The 17,193-nt window shown below is 43.3% G+C and overlaps 1 long non-coding RNA gene across 1 annotated transcript in view; it reads right to left on the bottom strand.

Moving 5' to 3' along the window:
* The window catches only part of LOC141997597 (uncharacterized), a 184,095-nt gene extending 167,535 nt beyond the window's left edge, over positions 1-16,560 (bottom strand). The window contains exon 1 of the long non-coding RNA XR_012641746.1: positions 16,446-16,560. This is a non-coding gene — a long non-coding RNA (uncharacterized LOC141997597). The remainder of the gene's footprint in view (positions 1-16,445) is intronic.
* Positions 16,561-17,193: the final 633 nt, after the last annotated feature.

Here is a 17,193-nt window from a genome sequence, read left to right as displayed (position 1 = left end):
GTTCTCATACGTTGCAGTTGCATTCATGCTGTCGTGTAAAGATTTCACTGGGTTTAGCAATATGGGTGAACACCTAGCTTCTTCAGAACAATGTAAAGCCCTGTCCAATTGTGTCAAAGCTTTTGTGAAATCTATAAAAGCCACATACAATGAAATGTTTCCCTCTGCACTGCAATTTTCTTACAGAAAGGACCATATCTATGGTGGACCTTCCCAAGCAGAAGCCACACTGGCTCTCAGGATAGATTCTCCCAGCTAGAGTTTGAAGTCTAGGTAAAAATACAGTTTAAGATTTTTCCCCCCCACAACATTAAGAAATCTCTCTCTGTGGTTATTACAATCACTTCTGTTTTTATAGAGTTAGATGAAACAAGCATCCTTAAAATCTTGCAGAACAGTTTTTGTTCCAACAGAATAGCAACACCTCGTGCAATCTTTGCAGCAAGTCTTTGCATATTTTGTAGAGTTCAGCCGGTAAACAGTCAGATCCTGAATCTTTGTTGTTGGGAAACTTTTTGATGCGTTGTTCAAGTTCCTCTAGTGTAGGTTCACTGGAGTGATAACTTCAAACCCAGGCAATTTGCCTAACATACTTGGTCTACTACAGATTCCCCTGAGTATATCATTCCATAGTGTTCAATCCACCTCTCCAGTTGCTTTCCTTTATCAGTTATGATATTGCCATCCTAGAGCTTTCAGCAGAGCTGTCTTGTTCTTTAATCAGCCCAATGGCCTTTCTAATGCCCCCATACAACCCTCTACTGTCACCTGCACCATCCACCCGCTGGATGCGGTCAGATACCCAGCCAAAAATTCTTCACCGCACCTCCTGGAAGCTATTTGAACAATCTTACAAGCTTCTCTTAGGTTATTGATGGAATCAGTAGTAGGTGATCAGGGCAGATCTTTTCCTCTCAATGAGTGGCAGCAGTATGTCCAAACGGTCTATGAACTATCAACATTTTTTCCTAGTACTCTTTCCAAAAAAACCCCTCTTGATTGACATATTGTAGATACTTGTCTTCAAGACTTCCCATGCATCTGAAGCAGTTTAATTCATTCCAGCTGTCTTTGCTACTTCATTAAAAAGCCGTTTCTTGACAGGATCATTGATTTGGCACAAGACAATATTAGGCTGTACAGCAGGTTTATTACGTTGGATCTTCTTTGCTGCAAAATGAAATTTCAAGCTGACAAGAGAGTGTCATCTGTGTCACAGTCTGCCCTTTGGAAGGATCATGTATTCAAGAGATCTTTCAAGTATGTATGTCTTGTCTGTGCCAAGTCCAGCTAATGCCAGTGCTTGGACCTCAGATGTCTCCACAATGTTTTTCTGATGTTACCAGTAAAGAATGCATTGGTCACCAATAAGCCTTGCCTGGCACAGAGCTCAAGAACTCTCTGACCCTTCCCAGGTCAGATCTCAGCATTGGACCACATTCTTGCATTGAAGTCTCCAAGTACTAGGATGGGTTCCTTCTGTGGAATCCGGACAATCAGTTCTTCCAGCTGTTGGTAAAAGCTATCCTTCTCCTCGTCACTAGCCTGCAGAGTTGGAGCACAGACACTGACAAGGTTGATGAATCCCTTCTGTAGACTAACTCAAAGTGTCATGATACGCATGAACACTGCAATTGGAGCTTCACACGATGACATACAATTATTTCTGATAGCAAAACCTGTAATCGTACTCTCCCCTTACGCCTTCAGGTTTCTCATGCCAGTAAATAGCGTAGTCTGTCCCCCTTACGAAGCCTGTGTCTGAGAGGCAAGTTTCCGAAAGAGCATGCAATCTGAACCATGCAAGCTCGTTACTCACCACAGCCATTTTCCTCAAATCCAAATTCAGATCAAAGTCATATCCAAGGGTCCAAATATTCCGCAAGCAATTCTGTTTATTAAAAACAGTTGAGCCAGGATGTAAAACAATGAGGCAGGGCTTGTTTGACCTACCTTTTCTAGGGCCACCCTCACATGAGGTAATCAGGCCATCCCGAAACAGGGCTGCTTGAAAATCTCGGTACCTGCCCCAGGGCCCTTATGCCTCTCACAGATCCCTACGACCATCTTGCCAAGACCTGCAGCACACACAGCTAGACAAAGTTATGGAGGAGCGGAGGCTGCCATAGACCTGTCATCGTCCCTCTTTAGACCACTGAGCCAGAATCCAAAGGCCAGAGTCAGTCTGAATGTTCAATGGCACAGAGGTCGTAGCTTCTGCCAGAGAGCAACTTAGATATGTAGGTGTGACATAATTAGGCCTCTTAAATAAGCTTTTAGAGCTTCTCAGCAAAATTAATGGGTGTGCGTATGCACGCACACACTTCATTTATTTCAGAGTGCCATTTAATCTTCTATGCCAATTTATTGATAAAGTATTTATCATGTAGCATCTGGTTGATAAAGGTCCAATTTCCTCTATTAGCACAGACTGAATTCATAATACAATTGCAGTCCAGGTGCTAATGAATGATGCTCGTAAGCATCCATTGCTCAAGCCAGTGAAATATTCATTCAACGAAGGTACTGCATACTTGCTGATCCCTTTAATTTCATTAAGAGCTACAGGGGCTCAGCACCTCTGTAAATCAGCCTAAAAGTGTATTGGTTCTATAACCAGTTCATTCTCTTAAGCATTTTCTTCACGATGAAGAAAACAGTAATATACTTGAGAAGTGTTGGGTTTTTGATTATTTGGATGATGCTAGTGGAAGAGAATTCTTCAGATGCATTAATGCTCCAATTATGTAACATTTAAGTATCTGCTGAAATCTTTAGACTTTGTCACAAATCAAACGATCTGATTCGAGCTTATCCTAGAGAATTTCAGTTTTCTTGTTTCCTAACATCCATAAATTTGTGAACCCTGTTGATTCCAGAATAGTTTTTCCAAAGCAGAATCTAATAAAGCATGTTAATGTAATGATCCTCAACCCAGGTCATCAGCAGGATATGAACCTCAGAGCTTTAGCACTGAAGCACAGACCTTTACTAGCTTAGATAAAGGAGTTACTCCCTTAACAGCCAGCTAATAGGCAGTTATCTCCCTGTAGTGGCAGGTCCACATAGAGGATATGACATACACTGTCAAAGCATATTATATGATTGTTATTATTTGAATATTAAATTCTAGGTTAGTTTATCCCGATACTATATTTAATGATAAATACTCCATCGTTTGATAGGACACCTCAATTTGAGATGACCCACTATCCTAGGCTGTTGTAGTTTTGACTCGTTATCTGAAAAGTTTCAGCTTGCTAACTATGACAGTTCATAAACTTTAAAGCAACTGATGTTCTTACAGTTTGACTCATTTCATTCATCATATTGAGACTAAAAAGGAAAAGCCAAATCTGAAGACCATAGCTGCATTGTTCCTTACTGTATGTACGACTGTGTAAGAAATTATTCCCCAAATTGCGCTATTACATTGAATTGCTTGACAAATGTATAGTAATAGCAAGACACTAAAATAAAGCATAAGTGGACAAATTTAGCATTTGCTTTCCAGCTCCATTCTGTGTGCTTCATTCCTTATACTTAATGTTGCAGTCACACTATTTTTACATAGCATTGTCCTCTTTAAATAAAAGTAAGTGAAGGGCCAATGGAGCTTTTAAGTTTTATGATCTGGACCCGTTTGGCTCGATGCTCTCAACCTAGAACTCAGCTGCCCTAATCTGTGGATGAAAATTTAATTCCAAAGCTTCAGAGTCCCATTCCTTCTCTCTAACTTCAGAGATCAATCAATTTTTTTTTAAACAAGAGGAGCAAATTCTACTCAGCTTGCACAAAAGAATTAAATGCTCAGACATTTCAAATGACTATTGTTTTACTTAAAACTTGGCTTACTCCTTAGCTCTCAATGAGATCTAGAAAACAAGCAGATTGAACAAAATCACAGCCATTACTGAGTCTGCCAGAGCAAAATTTCTCACTGGAATATGGGTGGGGGAAGAGGTTTTTTAGGCTCATTCACCTGCCAAAGCAAACATTTTCTTCACACAATGCGAGTTTAGCCTGCGGAAGCCACACTACAAGATGCACTTGAGGCCAAGAGCTTAGCAAGATTCAATAAAAGGGTTACCTAGTTATTTAGATGGATAAGATCATCCCCAGTTGCAATACTAAAATTTTGAAAAGCTTTAGAGGGGACACAAACTGTAAAGCTTCAGCTCATAAGCCAGCCTCTAATTCTTAGGGGTGAGGAGAAAAACTTCCCCTGGGGGCAGGCTATCCCATAGCTGCCTGAAGCAGGATTCCTCTTTCTGAATCATCTGGTACTGGCCAGTCACCCTGGTCTGACTCAGTGTGGCAATTCCTATTGTGTGCAGATGTAACAACGAACACAGCTGAACTATCCGTCTTCAGTCTTTCAACAAACAAGTTGCCTCTGGGCCAAGATGAAGGTTGTGGGGGGGGGGAGGAAAAGAAGATAATTGGTTTCAGAAAAAGCTCTGAGCAATGGAAAAGGGGGCATTGCAGTGGAACTTTGCCTCACCTGTTGTGTGTTACCTGTGCCCACTAAAATAGTGAGAAAAATTTTCCTAGCTGAAAGAAATGAAAACGTAAACAAGCTTCAGCTGAAATAATCTTCCTTGCCTATCTTGGCTGGCTGCATCATATCCCTCTGTAAATCCCTCCACAAATCCCTCCACCAGCTTCATCGCATCTTCCACAGGGAGTTTAAGTGGCTCAGCCTTTCGTTCTGGGCTCTGTTCAGCATCACCCTTGCCTAGGCCTCTGCCTTCATTTCATTCCTTTCTATTATGAGGTTTCTTGGTCCATCCTTGGAAGTGTCTAACTGGCCAGTGTCAGAGCAGAATGCTGGAATAAAGGGACCCCTGGTCTGACTTGGCAGTTCCTATGGTAGTCAGGCAATGAATCCTGCTCAGCTCTTCCACAGTGCAGGTCTCATTTCCATCTTCCCACCATGCTGTCTCCTACACCTTTCTGCATTCACATCCTTCTTTAATACCCACTTCTTCTACAAAGGTAACACTAATACCTATCTATTATTAAAATACAAAAAAAAAAAACAAAAAAACAAAAAAACCCAAAACACAAGGCCTTACATTAGCACCATTCTCGGAGTTTCCCAGTGCATGTGTGTGTCTGATCTTTGCCTATGCATTCAGGATTGCAAGTTCCTTGGAGCAGGGACCATTTTTCCCCTTATTTGTACAACACCAAACACAGTGTCATCACTTAATGAAATAAAAGCAAGAAAAAAATGTATTTGCTTAAACAGCTCATCCTCTCATTTTGCATGATGGGTTTTTCACCCTGTCCATCTGTCATAAATATAAAGGGAAGGGTAACCACCTTTCTGTATACAGTGCTATAAAATCCCTCCTGGCCAGAGGCAAAACCCTTTCACCTGTAAAGGGTTAAGAAGCTAAGATAACCTCTCTGGCACCTGACCCAAAATGACCAATGAGGGGACAAGATACTTTCAAACCTGGAGGGGTGGGAACAAAGGGTTCTGTCTGTCTGTGTGATGCTTTTTCCGGGAGCAGATCAGGAATGCAGCCTTACAACTCCTGTTAAATTAGTAAGTAATCTAGCTAAAATTCATTAGATTTCCTTTTGTTTAATGGCTGGTAAAATAGCTGTGCTGGATATGAATGTATATTCCTGCTTTTGTGTCTTTTTGTAACTTAAGGTTTTGCCCAGAGGGATTCTCTGTGTTTTGAATCTGATTACCCTGTAAGGTATTTACCATCCTGATTTTACAGAGGTCATTCTCTTACCTTTTCTTTAATTAAAATTCTTCTTTTAAGAACCTGATTGATTTTTCATTGTTCTTAAGATCCAAGGGTTTGGGTCTGTGTTCACCTGTACAAATTGGTGAGGATTCTTATCAAGCCTTCCCCAGGAAAGGGGATGTAGGGCTTGGGGGGATATTTTGGGGGAAGACGTCTGCAAGTGGGCTTTTTCCCTGTTCTTTGTTTAAAACGCTTGGTGGTGGCAGCATACAGTTCAAGGACAAGGCAAAATTTGTACCTTGGGGAGGGTTTTAACCTAAGCTGGTAAATATAAGCTTAGGGGGTCTTCCATGAAGGTCCCCACATCTGTACCCTAGAGTTCAGAGTGGGGAAGGAACCTTGACACCATCTAACAGCTCTAAGAAGAGATATCCCCATAGCTGGTCTCAGCTCAGATTACTTTGCCATAGACGGTCAGACTCTCTCTTCTAATCTCATCAAAAAAGTCTATCTTGTCCCTGGCCTATACTTCTTAATTTCTCTCATTTACTTCTGCAAAGCATTTTGCAATGCCATTTGTGTGAAAGTCATGAAAGTATGCAAAGTATAGTTTCCTCCTCCCCCAAGCATTAAAATTTCATTGAGAACAACAGGAGCCCTGTGCATGCAGGAAGGGTAGATACTGGAACTGAAATCCAGATCCAAATGCAGAATTTTCCCCAAGACTCCCCAGATCCTCTGGGAGGTGGCAGGGGGGAAGAGACATTTACATGTGACTGTTTCCTTCTGGGCTTTATTTCATTAGTAACTTTTAATTTCTGTGTGCTATAAAGTAGCAGAAGATCCCTAGATGAATTCAGTCAGGCTGCCTCTCCTTCCATCTCAAAATGTTGTTATACAATATCCTGATGGTCCTTCTGTTTTTACTAGAGCGTACATGATTCACAATTCATCTAGGAATAGATCACTTGGCTTTACTTCTCAGTCTGAATTCCATAGCAGACCTCCTCCAACGCAAATAGAGATACTCGCACAGATCTGTATTTATGAAACCATAAGTATGCATAAACCAAAATAAGCAGAGAGACATAAGTGTATTAACCCACCAGCAGTATTTGCACATTATATGTTTAATATGGCTGTTGCTTATATCTGAAAGTTTTCAGTAGAAAAGATTACTGCACACTGCTACAAGTCTAACCTTTGCAAATCAAATAAAAAATATGGTGGAATTTAGAGAGGTTTGGCAGACTGGAAAAAAAACATCTAAAGTTTTGACTTGTTCCCTGGTATGAGAACTTGGCATTTTGAAGAGACAAAAAAAAAATCAAGAAAATCCTGGAATAGAACTGAGGGTTTAAAGAAAGCACAGCTGAAAGTTTTAAGATTTAAATGCTGTGAATAGGAAATTAGTCTCCAAAAGGAGCTATACGCTTTTTTTTAAAGTCATGTAAACTTATTTTCTGATTATAAAGTCCTGAATTGAAAAGCCATGGATCCTGGTTGGAGAATCATCAATGAATGCCTTTTAGCATTCTCCCTCATTACTAACTGAAGCAACACTGCAAGAGTTTACGAAGTAGTTGAACTCACACAGCTATGTGCCAGCAGTGCTTCAACATGCTTAGCTGCAGCCCACACGCTAAATGGAAACCAGACTGGAAGCTCTCCAGCCCCACAGGGCTTGCCTTCCAGAGGGTCTGCAATTAATTAAGACCGAAGGGGAGCTCTGAATAACCCTCTTGTGGAGCAAAATACACACAGTCAAAACCCAACTGACAAACACAACAAAACTGACTTCATGGTTTCTTATGAGAAAACCATTAAATGGTTTGAGAAATGAAGAAACACTTTGTTCAAGTCACTAGTGTGAATGCAATATATTCAGATTACAAAGCAGTATCACCCGGTTATAAATATCATATTGCTTTATCCCTGGGTAACCAGGTGTATAAAAGCCAGTAATAACACATTAGGTTTTAAGTTAGCATACAGTACCTACTATTATATTTTCACAGAGTTCACTTATTCTTTTTTGTAAGGGCTCAGATATTAGAAAATCTTTCCAATTCAGCAGGCACCAAGGAAAGTCTCATCACCTGATACACTGCTATGGTACGCTGAGTTCTTTACTCATGTTATTCTGTTACGTAAATGGGTATTTTTAAATGAATGCAAAAGTTTAACAAAGGAACGTGTCCTCTTGGCACTGATGAAATGCCCTCTCTCTTCCAGAGTCAGAAGAGCATGCTGAAGGGGGAAATAAATCAAATCACAGGTTGGTTAAACATTCCAGCATCAAGACAGAAAATGTGCCACATTTGGGGTTTAAGAAGAGTGAAATTTAAAAATCTTCCCTCAAGCTAGAAAAATCTAGCTAGGAGAATCTCAGTCCTAACTCGGAGTGAAATTCTATGGCCTGCGTTACACAGGAAATCAGACTACATGGTCCTAATGGTCTCTTCTGGCCTTCAAGTCTTGAACGTATAATATACTTACTGTGACACGGCATTTTAGATTGCTTCTCAGTCAGAGCCTGCAAGAGGGTCAGATGAACGTAAGCCTGTCTATTATGCACAGTCCATGCCTGTTGATAAAGGACTCTGAAAAGGCTGATTTGAGAGTTACTATGGTGCTCATGAAAGTGATACTGTTAATGCTGGCTGGAGCAAACAGGATGCAAGCAGCACATAAAGGCCTGGCCCAAAGTCCATGACAGTCAGTGAAAAGCCTTAGGAATCTCAGTGGGTTTGGGTCTCCTACTGTGTAACCTCTCTCTTAGAGCCTGATCCAAAGCCCACTGAAGTCAGCTAGAGTTGTTTGGATCAGGCCCTCAGCTCTGTCAATGTGCCCTAACCCATTCTGCAGCTACCTTGAGATGAGACAATGAATTTAGTTGTTACTTGTGACCTAATGCAGGATTTGAACAGAGGACTCTACAGGGGAAAGACTGCCACTGACAAGAAATGTTGCTGGCCCAATCTAAGCAGCCTGAATTAGTACCATTGCTAACGTTCAACATGCAGGAAATGTAAAACTATATTATATGAAAGCATAAACAGCACAGTAATTTTCCATGCATGTATGTCAGTTCTCAAACCAAATAAATTCTTGTGAACATACTGTACCTTCTTTGGGATCTCAAAACAACTGTACCTTATTTTCCTTCGTATTTGGACAGTAGCGATGATGGACTTTTCCATATTCAGCTCCATCCTCCTCGAAATCTGTGTGTCAGGCATGTTAAATCTTTCACAAATTCTACCAAATAACTGCCTCACTTCCAGAACAAATACATTTAAAAAAAAAAAAAAAAAAAAAAAAAGGCTCTTGCAGCCTAAAGGAAAACTAAAGCCTTGTCTCACAGTTGCTATCCCTCCGCAACTCTGAGATCTAGCTTGCCAGGGAGATGAAAGTGCAAATTCAGTATTAGGTTCTGTGGGTTGCATGCAAAATAACCAGCCATAGCTTAACAAATATTGTATAAGCCACCCTGGGAAGGTTTGCACTTGTCTTCACTTTCAAAGGCTCTTCTTGGTCCATCACCACCATACCTATCATCTCTCATTTGGCATCGAGCTTTCAGTGCTCACCTCCGATCAGCTTAAGATGACTGCCTCCACTGCCCACTTGTTAATTTTTTCAAGCTAGTACCTTCATGCTTCCTCCCGTGCTGCCCTTCACACTCGGGAGGCACTCCCCATAAACATCCACAAAGCTACCTCATTATCCCCCTTCAAATTCCCCCTTAAAAAAATCTCTCCTTCCCCATGACAAAATGTAACTCTTCTGTCAGCTGTTGTCAGCAGCTAAAAGAGCTGGCTTCAGTTTTCGAGGGGGTCACTCTAAAGACTAACACAGGCTCAAGCCTTCACCCAGAAACCTGGGAAATGATAGATGGCACCCTGGGTGGGCAGTACCGCCTCACTCACAAGCACAGAGTCCCGAGATTTAAAACAGAAGTTGACTGGAGGGGAGGGGGAGATAGGACAAACAGAACAAACTTGGAAAAGCCACCAACCAACAAATTAATGATATTAGGTAAGACTCCCACCCTATGAAAGTGTCTTAATTAACTATAGCCCCAACCTCAGTCCTACTGGTATTTGAGTGACTAACACATTCTAATCACTTCCTTGCTCCCCCAATCACAATTGGTTGTTCTGGGTTTCTGGAGTCCAAGGATTCTGGCAGGTCAAGTGGTGACTGGGGACTCTGCTGTCTGATCCAGCTGAAGTGATTTCAGCTTTAATTGCTGGGTAGGGAGGCCCACACCAAAATCCCTGCCATAGGTGCTGGAACTAGCGGTCTGGGGGTTGCTGCTGAAATGGTTCCCATTATATACAGGGATTACAGTTTGGTTCAGTGGCTCTCAGCACCCCCATTGTACCAATTGTTCCAGCACCCCTGATCCCTGGAGCTGTCTCCACAGCTTCAGTCCAAGCCAACTCAGCTCCTCGCTGTCCACGGTTTTCATAGAATCAATGAATATCAGGGTTGGAAGGGACCTCAGGAGGTCATCTAGTCCAACCCCCTGCTCAAAGCAGGACTGATCCCCAACTAAATCATCCCAGCCAGGGCTTTGTCAAGCCTGACCTTAAAAACTTCTAGGGAAGGAGATTCCACCACCTCCCTAGGTAACGCATTCCAGCATTCCACCCTCATAGTGAAAAAGTTTTTCCCAATATCCAACCTAAATCTCCCCCACTGCAACTTGAGACCATTACTCCTTGTTCTGTCATCTGCTACCACTGAGAACACAGTCTAGAGCCATCCTCTTTGGAACCCCCTTTCAGGTAGTTGAAAGCAGCTATCAAATCCCCTCATCATTTTTGTTGCCCTCTGCTGGACTCTTTCCAATTTTTCCACATCCTTCTTGTAGTGTGGGGCCCAAAACTGGACACAGTACTCCAGATGAGGCTTCACCAATGTCGAATAGAGGGGAACGATCACGTCCCTCGATCTGCTGGCAATGCCCCTACTTATACATCCCAAAATGCCATTGGCCTTCTTGGCAACAAGGGCACACTGTTGACTCATATGCAGCTTCTCGTCCACTGTAACCCCTAGGTCCTTTTCTGCAGAACTGCTGCCTAGCCATTCGGTCCCTAGTCTGTAGCGGTGCATTGGATTCTTCCATCTTAAGTGCAGGACTCTGCACTTGTCATTGTTGAACCTCATCAGATTTCTTTTGGCCCAATCCTCCAATTTATCTAGGTCCCTCTGTATCCTATCCCTACCCTCCAGCGTATCTACCACTCCTCCCAGTTTAGTGTCATCTGCAAACTTGCTGAGGGTGCAATCCACACCATCCTCCAGATCATTTATGAAGATATTGAACAAAACCGGCCCCAGGACCGACCCCTGGGGCACTCCACTTGATACCGGCTGCCAACTAGACATGGAGCCATTGATCACTACCTGTTGAGCCCGACAATCTAGCCAGCTTTCTATCCACCTTATAGTCCATTCATCCAGCCCATACTTCTTTAAGTTGCTGGCGAGAATACTGTGGGAGACCGTGTCAAAAGCTTTGCTAAAGTCAAGGAACAACATGTCCACTGCTTTCCCTTCATCCACAGAGCCAGTTATCTCGTCATAGAAGGCAATTAGATTAGTCAGGCATGACTTGCCCTTGGTGAATCCATGCTGACTGTTCCTGATCACTTTCCTCTCCTCTAAGTGCTTCAGGATTGATTCCTTGAGGACCTGCTCCATGATTTTTCCAGGGACTGAGGTGAGGCTGACTGGCCTGTAGTTCCCAGGATCCTCCTCCTTCCCTTTTTTAAAGATGGGCACTACATTAGCCTTTTTCCAGTCATCTGGGACCTCCACCGATCGCCATGAGTTTTCAAAGATAATGGCCAATGGCTCTGCAATCACATCCGCCAACTCCTTTAGCACTCTCGGATGCATCACATCCGGCCCCATGGACTTGTGCTTGTCCAGCTTTTCTAAATAGTCCCAAACCACTTCTTCTCCCCATGCTGTGCTGCCCAGTGCAGTAGTCTGGGAGCTGACCTTGTTCGTGAAGACAGAGGCAAAAAAAGCATTGAGTACATTAGCTTTTTCCACATCCTCTGTCACTAGGTTGCCTCCCTCATTCAGTAAGGGGCCCACACTTTCCTTGACTTTCTTCTTGTTGCTAACATACATGAAGAAACCCTTCTTGTTACTCTTAACATCTCTTGCTAGCTGCAACTCCAGGTGTGATTTGGCCTTCCTGATTTCACTCCTGCAAGCCCGAGCAATATTTTTATACTCATCCCTGGTCATTTGTCCAATCTTCTACTTCTTGTAAGCTTCTTTTTTGTATTTAAGAGCAGCAAGGATTTCACTGTTAAGCCAAGCTGGTCGCCTGCCATATTTACTATTCTTTCTACACATCGGGATGGTTTGTCCCTGTAGTCAATAAGGATTCTTTAAAATACAGCCAGCTCTCCTGGACTCCTTTCCCCCTCATGTTATTCTCCCATGGGATCTTGCCCATCAGTCCCCTGAGGGAGTCAAAGTCTGCTTTTCTGAAGTCCAAGGTCTGTATTCTGCTGCTCTCCTTTCTTCCTTGTGTTAGGATCCTGAACTCAACCATTTCATGGTCACTGCCTCCCAGGTTCCCATCCACTTTTGCTTCCCCTACTAATTCTTCCCAGTTTGAGAGCAGCAGGTCAAGAAGAGCTCTGCCCCTCGTTGGTTCCTCCAGCACTTGCACCAGGAAATTGTCCCCTACATTTTCCAAAAACTTCCTGGATTGCCTGTGCACCGCTGTATTGCTCTCCCAGCAGATATCAGGGTGATTGAAGTCTCCCATGGGAACCAGGGCCTGCGATCTAGTAACTTCTGCGAGTTGTCGGAAGAAAGCCTTGTCTACCTCATCCCCCGGTCTGGTGATCTATAGTAGACTCCCACCACGACATCACCCTTGTTGCTCACACTTCTAAACTTAATCCAGAGACTCTCAGGTTTTTCTGCAGTTTCATACTTGAGCTCTGAGCAGTCATACTGCTCTCTTACGTACAGTGCAACTCCCCCACCTTTTCTGCCCTTCCTGTCATAGAATCATAGACTATCAGGGTTGGAAGGGACCTCAGGAGGTCATCTAGTCCAACCCCCTGCTCAAAGCAGGACCAATCCCCAATTTTTGCCCCATATCCCTAAATGGCCCCCCTCAAGGATTGAACTCACAACCCTGGGTTTAGCAGGCCAAAGCTCAAACCACTGAGCTATCCCTCCCCCCCAAAACTGTCAGGAAGCTGTCCTTCCTGAACAGCTTATATCCATCCATGACAGTACTCCAGTCATGTGAGTTATCCCACCAAGTCTCTGTTATTCCAATCACATCATAATTCCTTGACTGTGCCAGAACTTCCAGTTCTCCCTGCTTGCTTCCCAGGCTTCGTGCATTTGCATATAGGCACTTGAAGTAACCTGCTGATCGCCCCTCTTTCTCAGTATGAGGCAGGAGCCCTCCCCTCTCACGCGCTCCTGCTCGTGCCTCCTCCTGGTATCCCACTTCCGCTCTTACCTCAGGGTTTTGGTCTCCTTCCCCCAGTGAACCTCATTTAAAGCCCTCCTCACTAGATTAGCCAGCCTGCTTGCGAAGATGCTCTTCCCTCTCTTCGTTAGGTGGAACCCGTCTCTGCCTAGCACTCCTCCTTCTTGGAACACCATCCCATGGTCAAAGAATCCAAAGCCTTCTCTCCGACACCACCTGCATAGCCATTCGTTGACTTCCATGATTCGACGGTCTCTACCCAGGCCATTTTATAGCTGGCTTGGCTGGGCTCAGCTACTTAAAGAGGGATCGGTGATATTCAGGACCCTAAAGTGAATCTTTACCACCGGAATGGCACTCCCAGTGCCAGCAGTCTTCTTCCCCCCACCCCACCCCACCCACCATCCTGCCCTTCTCTACTTTTAACTCTGTCCAGGCTCCCTTACCCAACCGGGCCGGACTGCAATCTCAGTCAGGGTGACCCCAGGCACATTAGGTGTTCCTTTCTTGTCCCTTCATTTCATTTCATTGCCCGCAAACTCAAAACGTAACTGTATTTTAACCAAGATGCCCACAGCATCACAGAACAAATGCACATGAGGCCTGGGCCGTTCAGGTTGTCTACACTAGAAGCACTACAGCTGTGCCACTGTAGTGTTTCCAAGGGGATCTTCCGACGCTGTAGTAAATCCACCCCCTTAGGAGGTGGTAGCTGGGTCACTGGAAGAATTCTTCCATCAACCTAGTGCTGTCTGCGCTGGGGCTCAGGTGGGCTTAACAATGTCTGAGGGGTGTGAATTTTTCATACCCCTGAATGATGTAGGTGGGTTGACCTGACTTTCCAGTATAGGCCAGCCCCTTGCTCTGCAACCAATGCCATCAGATAGCACTGTCCCCTGTGGAGTGCTCAAGCAACTCTGGGCTGCTCTTTTCCCATTTCACCAACGGATGTCCACAGTAAGGTCTACTCCCTATGGCTTCAGGCCATAGGATCCACACAAATCTTAGTAATGGTTAGGCTGCTGATGAGCTGCCTGTTGTGCTGACCAATTGTCTCATTGTTTCTTTGTACTCCCTGCCTGTATCCTTGGGACAGGGGCTATCCTTTTGTGTTGTGACTGTACAGCACCTAGCACAATGGAGTCCTGTTTTGTGATGAGGGCTCCTAGATGTTATAATAATAATAATGGAGTAGTTAACCTCCAAGAAGAAAGGTAAGGCCTAACTCTTCATGATGCCCTGCCCACCTTACAAAACCACAACAATCTCCATCTATCTGTGTACTGAAAAGACAGTACGTTCTTAGCATCCCACATTGTCAGTCTATACAATGTGACCAGATGCTCAGATACCATAGTGATGAGTTAAGTGTCTCAGAGGGATTTGTTATTTTCCTTCCCAAATGTACATTTGGGGCAGGGTCTGGCTTAGCATCGGTCTCGTACAGTACTGAGTTCCCTGTTGATGCTTTACGAATACCGCTACTGATAATTATGCTACTGCAAGTATCGACAAGTCACTAGTAAAAACGACTTTTTGCACATGTGAATACACGGGGCAAAATCCTCACTGGCAAGACACTGATTTCAATGATTACTCCTCCATTCCATGGGTGACTGCTAACTGACCTAATGCAACATCAATCACTAAGTCAGAAAGTCAAAAGCAAATATGTTGTATGTCAGCTTCTTCATTTCTTTACCACCTTTTCTCCCTCACATTGTCCAAGTGCATTGCAACAGTCTCCATCATCAGGACTGCTTCTTCCTAGTTGCCAGATACAAGTACGTGGAAAGCATCTTAACGTGGGCTTCTCCTCCTCACTACAATAAAGGTAGTGAAAAAATGTGAGCAAGCCTCTGGTCATTGAGAAGCCATGACTAAAAGGTTAACCAGAGCAGAAGTCCAAGCACCTCATAGCAGGAAGTTATTAGGATCCTCTCATATTAGAGGATTTCAAAACACTTTGCTCAGTACAATCAGCATCTCCTCCAGAGCTCATGTTCGCACCTTTTTCAATTTCCTCTGCTTTTACGCACTATTTCTACAGCATCGTCCTAACCTGGTGTCGCAGTGTATGCTTTTTACTAGATAGTTCCATCTGACTTTTGGCCTTCCATACGTTTACAGGCATGTATACTAAACATCAATGAAATTAATCTCACATTTCAGGTGGTGGAGCAATCATTTCTGGCATCAGGAAGTTTTTGCCTCCCCCCATTCAGCACTGTACTATGTGCAGGGTCAGAGCTAGTCTTTACAAAACTCATAACCACAGGCCTCTCTTACTTTGGAACCCTTGAAATGTCAGAGTTAATTACAACTTTCATTTTTAAGAAATTAGATCCTAACACCACTCCTTGCAAAGAGATCCTTGAAAATCTAAAGTGATCAATTGCTAGGTTTGAAAAAGTTTGCCACCGATTTTCCTAAGGAACAGGGTTATTCATAGTCTCCACCCACCCTCCCTCCCTCTTCAGTCACTTGTGGGAAAGAGACTCAAACAGCCTGCTTTCCCCAGCATATCACCCTGATTGTGCAATGAGCTGCCTTAGATAACCCCCTCTACCCCCATCCAATCCTGCCCTAGCCAGCCTGGCTCTTGGTCACATGATTAGTCACAACCTCCCCCCATCCCAGGACAATATCCTCTATCAGTCCCTCTGGATTATATACCCTAGAATTCCCACCCTTAAAAGGCAGATGCCTCATAACTAGAGCTGGTTGAAAATAGTAAGCAATTTCCAAAAAGCAATTTGGAAAAAAAGTTGTACAGAATTTGTTTAGTAAAAACTGAAAAAAAATTAGTTTAAGAATTTTAGATCCATTTTAGGACCTCTCATTTTCACTCCTTTTTGCAGGCGGATGTATCCCCTTCTGCACCATGTGAGCAAGTGGCACTACCACCCTGCTCCCAATACTAAACACCTGCTATTCAAAGCCCCAAAGTTCCTTTTTTTCCCCTGGCTTTATAGGTAAATCAAACATGAATCTCATTCAAAGATTTCTCCCTAAACCTCGCTGTTTGTAGGATTTCTCGCAGATCTCCCATGTCTCTGCCCCTGACTCCACCCAGCCAGAGGCTCATAACAACCTCGCTTATATGCTAGTACATAAAAACTTACTCCGCATTTCTATGCGGTGATACAACTCTTACTTGCAGGGTGAGTTCAATAGGAGAGGTAGGATCACAACATCTGCCATACTTATGTGCTCATAACTTTAAAGAAAAAACTACTGACCTGATTTTCTTCCAACTTGGCTGCAGATCTCAATGATCTTTGCAAAATAAGCCAAGAGTGATATTTTTGCCTTTGGAGTCTCAACTATACATGTGCAAAGTTTCCTGACTGAATATTTCCCTCTGCCCTCCCCCATCTAGAACAAGAACAACTGACCTGATTCCGCTCATGTTTTCCAGAACGCTTACCCTTTGGCCTGACACGCAAGCAAGGAAAATTTCAGCCCAAAATGAACTAGTATGACAGAGTTATGAGCAACTGGAGGAAAAGAAAGGAAGATTAGAATGGAAGATAGATCTCATCCTTAATGATAATATGAATTAGCCACACTTTCTGTAACTCAGACTTTTGCTTATCAGATTCTTTACAGCAACTCCAGCCATCTGGCCTTCTTCAGGAAGACAAAAATATCAGTCTGTTTAAAAAGTATAATTGTGTTTTCACATGAAATACTATGCGGCTTACTGCAGCTCCTTGTCTCCATAGACCAAGTAAATGAAACTGAGAAAGAAAGAGAAAGTGAGAAATCTTGTAAGTGGAACGGCGAGGGAGGGGGAAGCCACCTGACTCTCCTCTGATGTTCTGACTCAATGCTTTGATGTTAGGCAGTTAGAGAGGGCAGCACTAGTCAAGAGACCTTTGGAAAAAGAACGGGATCATGCTCAGATGAGTAATTATACACACATTCATTAATGAAGGCTAAACCAACACAAAAATGGATTAGTACCTAAATAATTTTGTTGGAGAA

Source organism: Natator depressus, chromosome 1 (assembly GCF_965152275.1).
Source record: "Natator depressus isolate rNatDep1 chromosome 1, rNatDep2.hap1, whole genome shotgun sequence".
Taxonomy (NCBI): Eukaryota; Metazoa; Chordata; order Testudines; family Cheloniidae; genus Natator; species Natator depressus.
Note: the sequence above shows the minus strand (reverse complement) of the source record. Positions and strands in the feature narration are given on the sequence as shown.